The following is a 12,189-nucleotide window of genomic DNA, read 5'->3' on the forward strand; positions in this document are numbered from 1 at the left end:
GCCAAAGGGAACGCCAGCAGGTACTCTCGAGGGTCCAGGAGGTGGAAAAACATTGTCCCGCGTCCGTTAGCAACACAGTAGTGGACAACAGTCAAGCGATTCACGAACTCGAACAGCAAGTAGAACAATTGAAACAGACTGGGGTGGAGGACAACAGACAAATACATAAGATTGTGGCATTAGCGGACATTGTAGGCACGGTGATGGAGAGCGATAACAATACTACACAAGTAGCGGTCGCAGAGACCGAAGAAATGCGTTCGCTTCTTAGATTTCAGAAGGGACAATTCGAAGTGAACAGGCGGCACAAAGCTGTAATAGGCGAATTACAAGAATGCGTGGCGCATCTGGAAAGCCGCATTGGGTGTGATTCCGAACTCGCCAATAGCACTAAAAATAGCCGTACGAACAGTGCAGAGAGGGTCTCCGGCCACGAGGGAGATTTTGACGACAGGGAAGAATGTATTTTGAGGGGCGGACATGAGAAAAATTAAAACATTCAAGGGCCTCACCAGGAGGAAATGTGGGGATTTGATTTCAAACATTTCCTTACTGTGAGAAAGTTTGAGATATTTCGAAATTCGCAAAAAGGAATACATCCACGAGCATGGCTCGAGCAATTTGAATTCTGTCTTCCCCCCAACTGGGCAAGTTCACATAAGATAGAATATATGTATGGCTATTTGGAAGGCGAACCGGCGATTCGCATGAGGTCGGCAGCGCGTCACTGCAACTCAACTCGGGAGTTTCGACAAGCCTTTCTGTCCACCTGTTGGTCAAGCATGGCATAATTATGCTGCCAAATTTGAACCAGTCTGGTTTCGGCAGCCCAGCACGCCTATTCGACCACATGCTGCAGGCAAATCAATTTTTATACGACCCATACGGGCCTGCGGAACTAATTAGGATATGCATCACCAAATTGCCGATGCACTTGCACCACGTCATTCTTGTGAGACGATTCAAAGAGGACGTGGAAACATTTAAGACACTTCTCCAGGAGTTGGAATACAATACAGGAGAATGCCCGCCTAATCAGGCACAAAGCTATTACAGGGCACAGCAGCGCGATCGCAGTCCTGGCCGTAGTACTAATCAACGTCTTGACTGGTCGTCGTGACGCAAACGGAACAATAATCGGGACCGGCCATATAGAAACTGGGGTAACAGTCGCGAACACAGGTGGAACAACGGAAATGATTGAGGACGTGGACAGGATCGTGAACGCAACAGTTACAGCAACCAGAATCGATACTACGGTGAACACGGTGGAAATAGGACTGTAGGCGGAGCACCTCATGATGTTAAAATTCGGCCAGCTAACCCAAGACATAACCCAGCAAACGGAAATGAACAAAACCGGCAATGACAAATGATTAGCGCAGAAGGCGCCCAATCGGAACAAATGAGTGACATGGCAAATGAGTACATAGGGTGTATAGGGAGGAGAATGAATTGATTGGTTTACATTTGTGACATATACATTTTGAATAATATGTTGGGAAAAATAATTATAAAGATGTTTCTATGTGATTGATTGAAGTGATGTTTTTAGTTATTTTTCTTTCCTTGAGTTATTAGGATTTAGGTTGGTTCAAATGTGAAGATAAAAGGTTTCTTTGTGAATGAGTAAAATGCTGTTTACGGTTTTTTTGCGTAAATTGAAAAGAGTCGCTCCTGAGAGAAGCAAGATCTGTGTTGAATTAATGCAAAACTCAGGGGAATATCCGATATGGGGGTATTATGGGTCCGGAAAACCCAGGTCCCCAGCTGTTAGTAGCCTTGTTTCCGATTTTCTGCTTTCAGTGCTACTATCTATCTATTACTATTCTATATCTGGAGATACTAAAGGGTATCAGATAGATTATATAATGGTAAGACAGAGATTTAGGAACAAAGTTTTAAATTGTAAGACATTTCCAGGGGCAGATGTGGACTCTGCCCACAATCTATTGGTTATGACCTGTAGATTAAAACTGAAGAAACTGCAAAAAGGTGGGAATTTAAGGAGATGGGACCTGGATAAACTGAAAGAACCAGAGATTGTACAGAGTTTCAGGGAGAGCATAAGGGAACAATTGACAGGAATGGGGGAAAGAAATACAGTAGAAGAAGAATGGGTAGCTTTGAGGGATGAAGTAGTGAAGGCAGCAGAGGATCTAGTAGGTAAAAAGACGAGGGCTAGTAGAAATCCTTGGGTAACAGAATAAATATTGAATTTAATTGATGAAAGGAGAAAATACACTCCTGGAAATTGAAATAAGAACACCGTGAATTCATTGTCCCAGGAAGGGGAAACTTTATTGACACATTCCTGGGGTCAGATACATCACATGATCACACTGACAGAACCACAGGCACATAGACACAGGCAACAGAGCATGCACAATGTCGGCACTAGTACAGTGTATATCCACCTTTCGCAGCAATGCAGGCTGCTATTCTCCCATGGAGACGATCATAGAGATGCTGGATGTAGTCCTGTGGAACGGCTTGCCATGCCATTTCCACCTGGCGCCTCAGTTGGACCAGTGTTCGTGCTGGACGTGCAGACCGTGTGAGACGACGCTTCATCCAGTCCCAAACATGCTCAATGGGGGACAGATCCGGAGATCTTGCTGACCAGGGTAGTTGACTTACACCTTCTAGAGCACGTTGGGTGGCACGGGATACATGCGGACGTGCATTGTCCTGTTGGAACAGCAAGTTCCCTTGCCGGTCTAGGAATGGTAGAACGATGGGTTCGATGACGGTTTGGATGTACCGTGCACTATTCAGTGTCCCCTCGACGATCACCAGTGGTGTACGGCCAGTGTAGGAGATCGCTCCCCACACCATGATGCCGGGTGTTGGCCCTGTGTGCCTCGGTCGTATGCAGTCCTGATTGTGGCGCTCACCTGCACGGCGCCAAACATGCATATGACCATCATTGGCACCACGGCAGAAGTGACTCTCATCGCAGAAGACGACACGTCTCCATTCGTCCCTCCATTCACACCTGTCGCGACACCACTGGAGGCGGGCTGCACGATGTTGGGGCGTGAGCGGAAGACGGCCTAACGGTGTGCGGGACCGTAGCCCAGCTTCATGGAGACGGTTGCAAATGGTCCTCGCCGATACCCCAGGAGCAACAGTGTCCCTAATTTGCTGGGAAGTCCGTCAACTGCACATATGGTTCACGTCCGCGCTGTCCACGTCCGCGCTGTCGCGGCATGCTACCAGTGTTAAAGACTGCGATGGAGCTCCGTATGCCACGGCAAACTGGCTGACACTGACGGCGGCGGTGCACAAATGCTGCGCAGCTAGCGCCATTCGACGGCCAACACCGCGGTTCCTGGTGTGTCCGCTGTGCCGTGCGTGTGATCATTGCTTGTACAGCCCTCTCCCAGTGTCCGGAGCAAGTATGGTGGGTCTGGCACACCGGTGTCAATGTGTTCTTTTTTCCATTTCCAGGAGTGTATAAAAATGCAGTAAATGAAGCAGGCAAAAAGGAATACAAACGTCTCAAAAATGAGATCGACAGGAAGTGCAAAATGGCTAAGCAGGGATGGCTAGAGCACAAATGTAAGGATATAGAGACTTATCTCACTAGGGGTAAGATAGATACTGCCTACAGGAAAATTAAACAGACCTTTGGAGATAAGAGAACCACTTGTATGAACATCAAGAGCTCAGATGGAAACCCACTTCTAAGCAAAGAAGGGAAAGCAGAAAGGTGGAAGGAGTATAATGAGGGTCTATACAAGGGCGATGTACTTGAGGACAATATTATGGAAATGGAAGAGGATGTAGATGAAGATGAAATGGGAGATACGATACTGCATGAAGAGTTTGACAGAGCACTGAAAGACCTGAGTCGAAACAAGGCCCCCGGAGTAGACAACATTCCATTTAAGCTACTGACGGCCTTGGGAGAGCCAGTCCTGACTAAACTCTACCATCTGGTGAGCTAGGTGTATGAAACAGGCGAAATACCCTCAGACTTCAATAATTCCAATCCCAAAGAAAGCAGGTGTTGACAGATGTGAAAATTACCGAACTATCAGTTTAATAAGCCACAGCTGCAAAATACTAACATGAATTCTTTACAGACGAATGGAAAAACTAGTAGAAGCCGACCTCAGGGAAGATCAGTTTGGATTCCGTAGAAATGTTGGAACACGTGAGGCAATACTGACCCTACGACTTATCTTAGAAGAAAGATTAAGGAAAAGCAAACCTACGTTTCTAGCATTTGTAGACTTAGAGAAAGCTTTTGACAATGTTGACTGGAATACTCTCTTTCCAATTCTAAAGGTGGCAGGGGTAAAATACAGGGAGCGAAAGGCTATTTACAATTTGTACAGAAACCAGATGACAGTTATAAGGGTCGAGGGACATGAAAGGGAAGCAGTGGTTGGGAAGGGAGTTCTTCGTGTGTTATTTTATGAATGTTGTGTTGTATGCAGTCTCCCAATCTTGGCTCCATATTTGATGTGTTCCGTAAGATTACAACCTCACATTTTCACAATCCTAAATAAGGCACCAGTTTAGTTATGAATCAAGTTTAATGTGTTGAAATTTCAATGATCAATGTTAAAATAAATTTCCAAATATAAACTGATTTATTTCTTTTTATTTAAATTCTCTTTTATATAAATATATATCACCGGTTGTCGTATGACTATTAAAAGATTATAATTAATGTTAGTCTGGTTGGGAATTTGGTAAGCTAGACTGGATACCTGGTGAAACAGTTGCACAGTAATGCAAGGTTAACTTCCCCAGACAGCTCACAGCTTTTAACCCTGCTTTTATTGTCTATCAGCACCGCTTTCATAGCAAATTAAAGCAACAACGTTACACTGTGACAGGGCGGGGGTATTTGTTTATGCCCTCTACTTTACTGTGTGGCGTTCGAATACCCTGTGCATTCACCAACTATTCTAGAAAGTGGACCTCTTTCTCACCAAAAACACACTTGGCAGGATTAATTACTAGTCCATGTGTACGTAGGCGACCAAACACTTGTGCCAAATGCTGTAAGTGCTCCTCTTTCAATGTAGACATCACCAATAAATCATCTATATACACATAGCAAAAATCTAAATCTCTTGTAACCTCAGCTATAAAACGTTGGAAGGTCTGGGTGGCATTACATAGTCCGAATGGCATTCGGGTGAATTGAAATAGACCGAATGGTGTTGTCACCACAGTTTTAGGAATGTCTTCTGCAGCTATAGGGATCGGATAGTAAGCTCGAACTAGATCAGTGGTAGAAAATATAGTCTTACTGTGAACATTTGCAGAAAAGTCTTCTATATGTGGAACTGGGTACCGGTCTGGAATGGTCCTTCATTGAGGTGGCGATAGTCACCGCAGGGGCGCCATCCATTCTTCCTTTTAGGCACGATTTGAATTGGGGATGCCCAACTGCTACTAGAAACTCTGCAGATACCTTGTGACAGCATGCTGCGAAATTCTTGCTTTACCACTTTTAGCTTTTCGGCCGTTAAACGTTTAGGCCGAGCGTGAGTTGGCGGCCCTGGCGTGGTCAAAATGTGGTGGACGGTTGTATGCTTGACTGGTGGGAGAGTAAGCGATTGCTGTGCAATCTCGGGGTATCCTTTCAGAAATCGTATATATGGTGTGTTGCCTGTGACTGTGCGTACCTCTAGTGGTGTGATAAAACGGACTTTTCCTGTTGTATGCAGACTAGTAGTTTGACGTCGCAGATCTGGTAGTAAGTCGTAGAAGGACAAAAAATCTGCTCCGGTAATAGGCTGTGATGTATCTGCCACTGTAAATTGTCATTCAAACACACGGCGTAGCCCCAAGTTAAGGAATAATGTTACTCGACCGTATGTTCTAATTTTGAAGTCATTGGCGGCGAATAGATAACAGTCGTCGTAGCTCCGGCGTGATAGGCGGTTTGCTGGATATACGGACACTTCTGCTCCTGTATCGACGGGAAACTGTAGTTTTGTTTCGCGGTCTGTCACAGAAAGTCGGCGAGTGTTTGCACTGAAAGTTATCGCTGCTACGGTGTCTGCTTCATGTTTCACTTGCAAGGTGGCGTACACTTGAAAAGGCTGCGTTCACACTGCCGGCCGGGCCGAGCAGAGCCTGGCCAGGCCGCCGCCCGCTTTGATATCAAACACATGGTTTTGAATTGCGGTGTTCACACTGGCGGCCTGGCCGCGCGCCGGCGACATCCCGAGTGTTTAATATTGCCGGCGCGAGCCTGTGGAGCAGCACTACAGCTTCTGCAGTACACACATCACACGTCTCCCTTCTGCTTTCATCACAAGTGTGACTGCACACGTCTTTTATTTTAAGATATTACCTCACATTTCACAAACAGCATGGAAAAATTACGTTTATTATACTGATACATGCGAAATTACTTTTATTTCGTTTATTTAATCTACCGTATTTACATGCACTTACAACAATAGCTTGCCAGCGATCGCGGCATTGCCGCCACTGAATAGTTCGCATTTACTTGTAAACGGAGACAGATATGAGTGTCACTGAGGGACGGAAATGTGTCTCTACCAGATGACAATGAATTGTAAAGTCATGCTGTGGCACGTTACTATAAGCTGTTGTCTGTGACATCTTTTTGCGATGTTCTTACTTTAATGAATGCAGAATAACATATACATGACATTAACTTGTGTCCATCAATTTGGTATCAGAAATTCGGCTAGTATGACAGTAATGATGCAGTTTCCAGATTATGGAACGAAGTAACCAAGGAGTGTGTTTCAGATAGTACGCACAAACATAAATTATTTTCCTTTACAATTTTGTTTTATTTACAGTGAAAATGAGATACACAAAAATACAGTAAATAGCTAAGTACTTTCAATTCAAAAATTTATTTTTGAAAGGTTTTTTAATTATTTTAAGCTGCATTTTTAACGAAATATTCAACAAAAGTGTTCCTGACAGTTTTCGAACGTAATGTGGAATTTCTGTGGAATGTGGCACCAGCTGTCTGCATATCAGCATTGTTACAAAACTTTTCAGCTTAAACATTGCATCCTTCTCTGTCACTGACAATATTATGAAGTAGACAAATGCACTTGACTATGTGATCAGCTAAGTCAATGGATGTTGCATTTTCCTTCCTCAGTAGTCTCCATTTATTGGTCATTATACCAAATGCACATTCAACAACTTTCCTTGCTCTTGAATGCATATCATTGTATAGAATCTTCTCGTTGTCCAAATTTCTGCGAGGAAAAGGTCTCATCAAATTCTCTAATAAGGGGTAAGCTTCATCTCCCAAAATGACGTAAGGTAGTTCCTGACACATTCCTTCAAGTCTTGTTGGTGGCGGTAATAACAGCTCCCAATTTGTAAGTTTCTTATATATAGTATACTTTCTTTAAACACGCCTGCATCAGACTGTTTACCGTAGGCACCAACGTCTACAGCTATAGCTTTGTGATTTGCATCAGCAACTGCTTGGGGTACAATCGAATAATACTGTTTGTAATTGTAAAACATGCTGCCAGAAAGTTTAGAACATTGGACACGTATGTGCTTCCCGTCTATACATCCAACGCAGTTTGGAAATCCCCATCTCGTATGCATTTCACTGGCAATTTCTTTAAATCGAGAAACAGTTGGCGTTGGTAAATGAATGGGAGCAAGTGACTCCCATATGGCCATACAAACGTCTTTCACCACCACTGATACGGTGGACACTCCTTATAGGAATGACGATGCTAGTGCATGAAAGGAGATGCTAGTGGACAGATACCTCAGAAAAAAAAAAAAAAAAAAAAAAAAATCGTAAAATGTGTCACTCAAGTGTGGTGTTGGGCGAAGTTTTTACAGTTTTGTTTGCACAGTAGATATTTACTTAGTCCATGTCAGTTCACAGTTATATAACAATAAATAACTAAAGAGACATGGCCATACTACAGGGTGTTTCAAAAATGACCGGTATATTTGAAACGGTAATAAAAACTAAACGAGCAGCGATAGAAATACACCGTTTGTTGCAATATGCTCGGGACAACAGTACATTTTCAGGCAGACAAACTTTCGAAATTACAGTAGTTACAATTTTCAACAACAGATGGCGCTGCGGTCTGGGAAACTCTATAGTACGATATTTTCCACATATCCACCATGCGTAGCAATAATATGGCGTAGTCTCTGAATGAAATTACCCGAAACCTTTGACAACGTGTCTGGTGGAATGACTTCACATGCAGATGAGATGTACTGCTTCAGCTGTTCAATTGTTTCTGGATTCTGGCGGTACACCTGGTCTTTCAAGTGTCCCCACAGAAAGAAGTCACAGGGGTTCATGTCTGGCGAATAGGGAGGCCAATCCACGCCGCCTCCTGTATGTTTCGGATAGCCCAAAGCAATCACACGATCATCGAAATATTCATTCAGGAAATTAAAGACGTCGGCCGTGCGATGTGGCCGGGCACCAACTTGCATAACCCACGAGGTGTTCGCAGTGTCGTCTAAGGCAGTTTGTACCGCCACAAGTTCACGAAGAATGTCCAGATAGCGTGATGCAGTAATCGTTTCGGATCTGAAAAATGGGCCAATGATTCCTTTGGAAGAAATGGCGACCCAGACCAGTACTTTTTGAGGATGTAGGGACGATGGGACTGCAACATGGGGCTTTTCGGTTCCCCATATGCGCCAGTTCTGTTTATTGACGAAGCCGTCCAGGTAAAAATAAGCTTCGTCAGTAAACCAAATGCTGCCCACATGCATATCGCCGTCATCAATCCTGTGCACTATATCGTTAGCGAATGTCTCTCGTGCAGCAATGGTAGCGGCGCTGAGGGGTTGCCACGTTTAATTTGTAATTACTCTGAGCACTATGGGACTTAACTACTGTGGTCATCAGTCCCCTAGAACTTAGAACTACTTAAACCTAACTAACCTAAGAACATCACACACATCCATGCCCGAGGCAGGATTCGAACCTGCGACCGTAGCAGTCGCACAGTTCCAGACTGCGCGCCTAGAACCGCTAGACCACCGCGGCCGGCGGTTGCCACATTTGAATTTTGTATGGATAGAGGTGTAAACTCTGGCGCATGAGCATACGTGGACGTTGGCGTCATTTGGACCGCAGCTGCAACACGGCGAACGGAAACCCGAGGCCGCTGTTGGATCACCTGCTGCACTAGCTGCGCGTTGCCCTCTGTAGTTGCCGTACGCAGTCGCCCTACCTTTCCAGCACGTTCATCCGTCATGTTCCCAGTCCGTTGAAATTTATTGTATCGCTTTTCGGTCCTTTGGTTACATTAAACCTCCGTTGAAAACTTCCTCTTGTTGCAACAACACTGTGTTCTAGGCGGTGGAATTCCAACACCAGAAAAATCCTCTGTTCTAAGGAATAAACCATGTTGTCCACAGCACACTTGCACGTTGTGAACAGCACACGCTTACAGCAGAAAGACGACGTACAGAATGGCGCACCCACAGACTGCGTTGTCTTCTATATCTTTCACATCACTTGCAGCGCCATCTGTTGTTGAAAATTGTAACTACTGTAATTTCGAAAGTTTGTCCGCCTGAAAATGTACTGTTGTCCCAAGCATATTGCAACAAACGTTGTATGTCTATCGCTGCTCGTTTAGTTTTTATTGCCGTTTCAAATATACCGGTCATTTTTGAAACACCCTGTATATTCTTTCACTTAAAATAATGAAATCGAAATGCAAAGACCTGAGAGACAGTTACAGAGAATAACTTGTATAACTTGGAAAAATGTCATGTGATCCAGGGAATAGTATATTAAAATGCAATTCCACTCGGGCTTTATTCTGTCATGTGATTTTCCTAAGTTCCAAGAGCTATGCACAGTTCCTTATCAGTGGAAATAGGACCACTGAGTCAAAGGGCATTATCTCAAAACTCATCGCCTTTCAATCTGCCTATCTTACAAGATAATGAAAAGAATTCTGTGAGGTCATCAGTGGCTCCACATGATGAACCATCACCACTGCCAAGCGGTGAAGAAAAAAGAAGAAAAAAGTTGGAAAATTCTGAAGGAGTATTTCTGACATTCTTCGTTGAAGGCACAGCAAGACATTACCCAAAATGACGAAGCTAATTACTTACTAATGATTCTCAGGAGTCCCATAAACTCTCTTCCCCTCAGAGGTAAGCGTTTGTGAAATTTAAAATACAAAAGCATAACTACAATTAATTGGAGGTAGTGAATGCTGCACAAAGTTCTACTGCGAACCAAAAAGTGTGTACTAACGAATCTTACCTTATCGTTATACACAAGTTTTCTTCTGCTGTTATATTTCTGCGAAAATTTGTGTTCTGTTTCGAAATTTTGTCTTGAATGTTCTGCAGCACATGCTGAAATGTATTATGATTCATTCTGTAATATGGATAAAATTTTTCAGGATAGTTTTTAAGTTCTTCATGTAAAGAAAAAAACTCTCCTAAATGTCTGTCGCTATTTATGGGATGAATCCATAACCTCCTAGTTCTTCTGTACTTCAAAACTCGAAGAGTTACTGCAGAGTCAAAACAATACCAATAAAAGAGTGAAGACATTGTTCTACACAACAGTACAGACTAGCTAAAGCCGAGCAACTGTTGACTGCAGCTGCGTTTTCTACTGACTTGCTTGTCAGCTGTCGAAGGGTGGGGATTTTTTTTAAATTTATTAATTTGGCCTCCAGGCAACTAACAGCCATTTAGCCAAAGAGTGGGGATTACCTTGACAGTGCAGCGCAGCCCGCCAAGGAAGAAGAAAAAAAAAAAAAAACAATGAAGAACAATGAAACGCACATCTGTGTCGATCTACAGTAGTTTCATTAACTCTCCATTATTTTTTCTGTCAAAGTAGACAACACAAGACTACAGAATTGCGCTTCAGTTTCTGCAGTAAACGTATCACAAATCTCCAGTTTGTTTTTGTGATTAGTTTTACACCAAATTTTATCAGACCTATGTCATTGACACTTCTACCTGTACATGTACTAAGCCAACTAAGCGCGAACTCCGTGGCTTGCGGACGCGGCAATGACGCCACTGAATAGGTCGCATTACTTGTGACCAGAGACAGATATCAGTATCATTATCATTTCAAAAACTTTTTGGTACTTTTAGCTACATTTCATTCCCAACAATGTATGATCTAAAACGGATCTAACAGTAAGCTACCCGCTACATAACTTTTTCACTACAAGAGTTGTAAATCAAGTGCACAACGTTGACAAATAGCATCATTTCACAATGACTGTTGAGAAATATGGAAAGATAAATGATTCAATACGAAGCTAAAGTGTTACACTACAACGTGTACAAAAATCAGATTTTTTAGCCTCATACTTTCTTCAAAATCGGTTGGGAAGCGTTACGAAACTAAGAAATCACGCGAAACGAAAAGTAGACTTTTTCTTTTTTCACGACGTAAGTAATGCTTTTAAGGAAAAAATAAGTTTATAAAACGATGTGACGAAGTCTCATATACCGCTAAGAATTTTTAAAACATGAAAATCTGAGAAGTGGATTTTCCCCCATTTCGTCGTCCCGGCTCGGCGCGGCGCGCAATGTGAATACACTACACGTCGGCCTGAGCCAGTACGCGTCATCCCAGCCCGGCCCGGCCGGCAGTGTGAACGCAGCCTTAAGTGCATCATTACCAAATGTCTTGTAGTACCAGCATAAGTTCTGTAGTGATGATCGATTGCGACTTCGTGACCGTCGGCGGCGTGGCCGTTGGCGGTTGTGCGTTGTTTGTAATGCAACTACCTGTGCGGTCAACTATGCCGGTTGTGATTGTAGGGAGACTAGCGTCACTGTGGGCGAATTTTCTTATCGTGGCGTTAATGTTGAGACACTTGATGTGGGATACATTTCAATTAACCTGTCGGCCGTTTGTGCCAGTGCGTTTAAATCGCTTGCGCATACCGTGAGAATTTTTTGAATATCTGACTGCAACCGAGACAACCACATATTTCGTAGCACATCATCAGTTACAGTGTTACTTGCCAGTGAGCGCAAACGTCGGAAGAGTTGTGATGGAGTGCGATCTCCGAGTTCTTCAGTGCCGCAGTAGCTTCTCTAGCCGTTTTGCCTCTGATTGTGACAAACGCGTTATTAATGAGTTTTATAATGGATGCATAACGATCGGTATCCGGTGGTGCGGCTAGGATATCTTGTACTTCTGCTGCTAGATCTTCTGTAAGTGCTGCA

This window comes from Schistocerca cancellata, chromosome 1 (genome assembly GCF_023864275.1).
Source record: "Schistocerca cancellata isolate TAMUIC-IGC-003103 chromosome 1, iqSchCanc2.1, whole genome shotgun sequence".
In the NCBI taxonomy this organism is placed as follows: domain Eukaryota; kingdom Metazoa; phylum Arthropoda; class Insecta; order Orthoptera; family Acrididae; genus Schistocerca; species Schistocerca cancellata.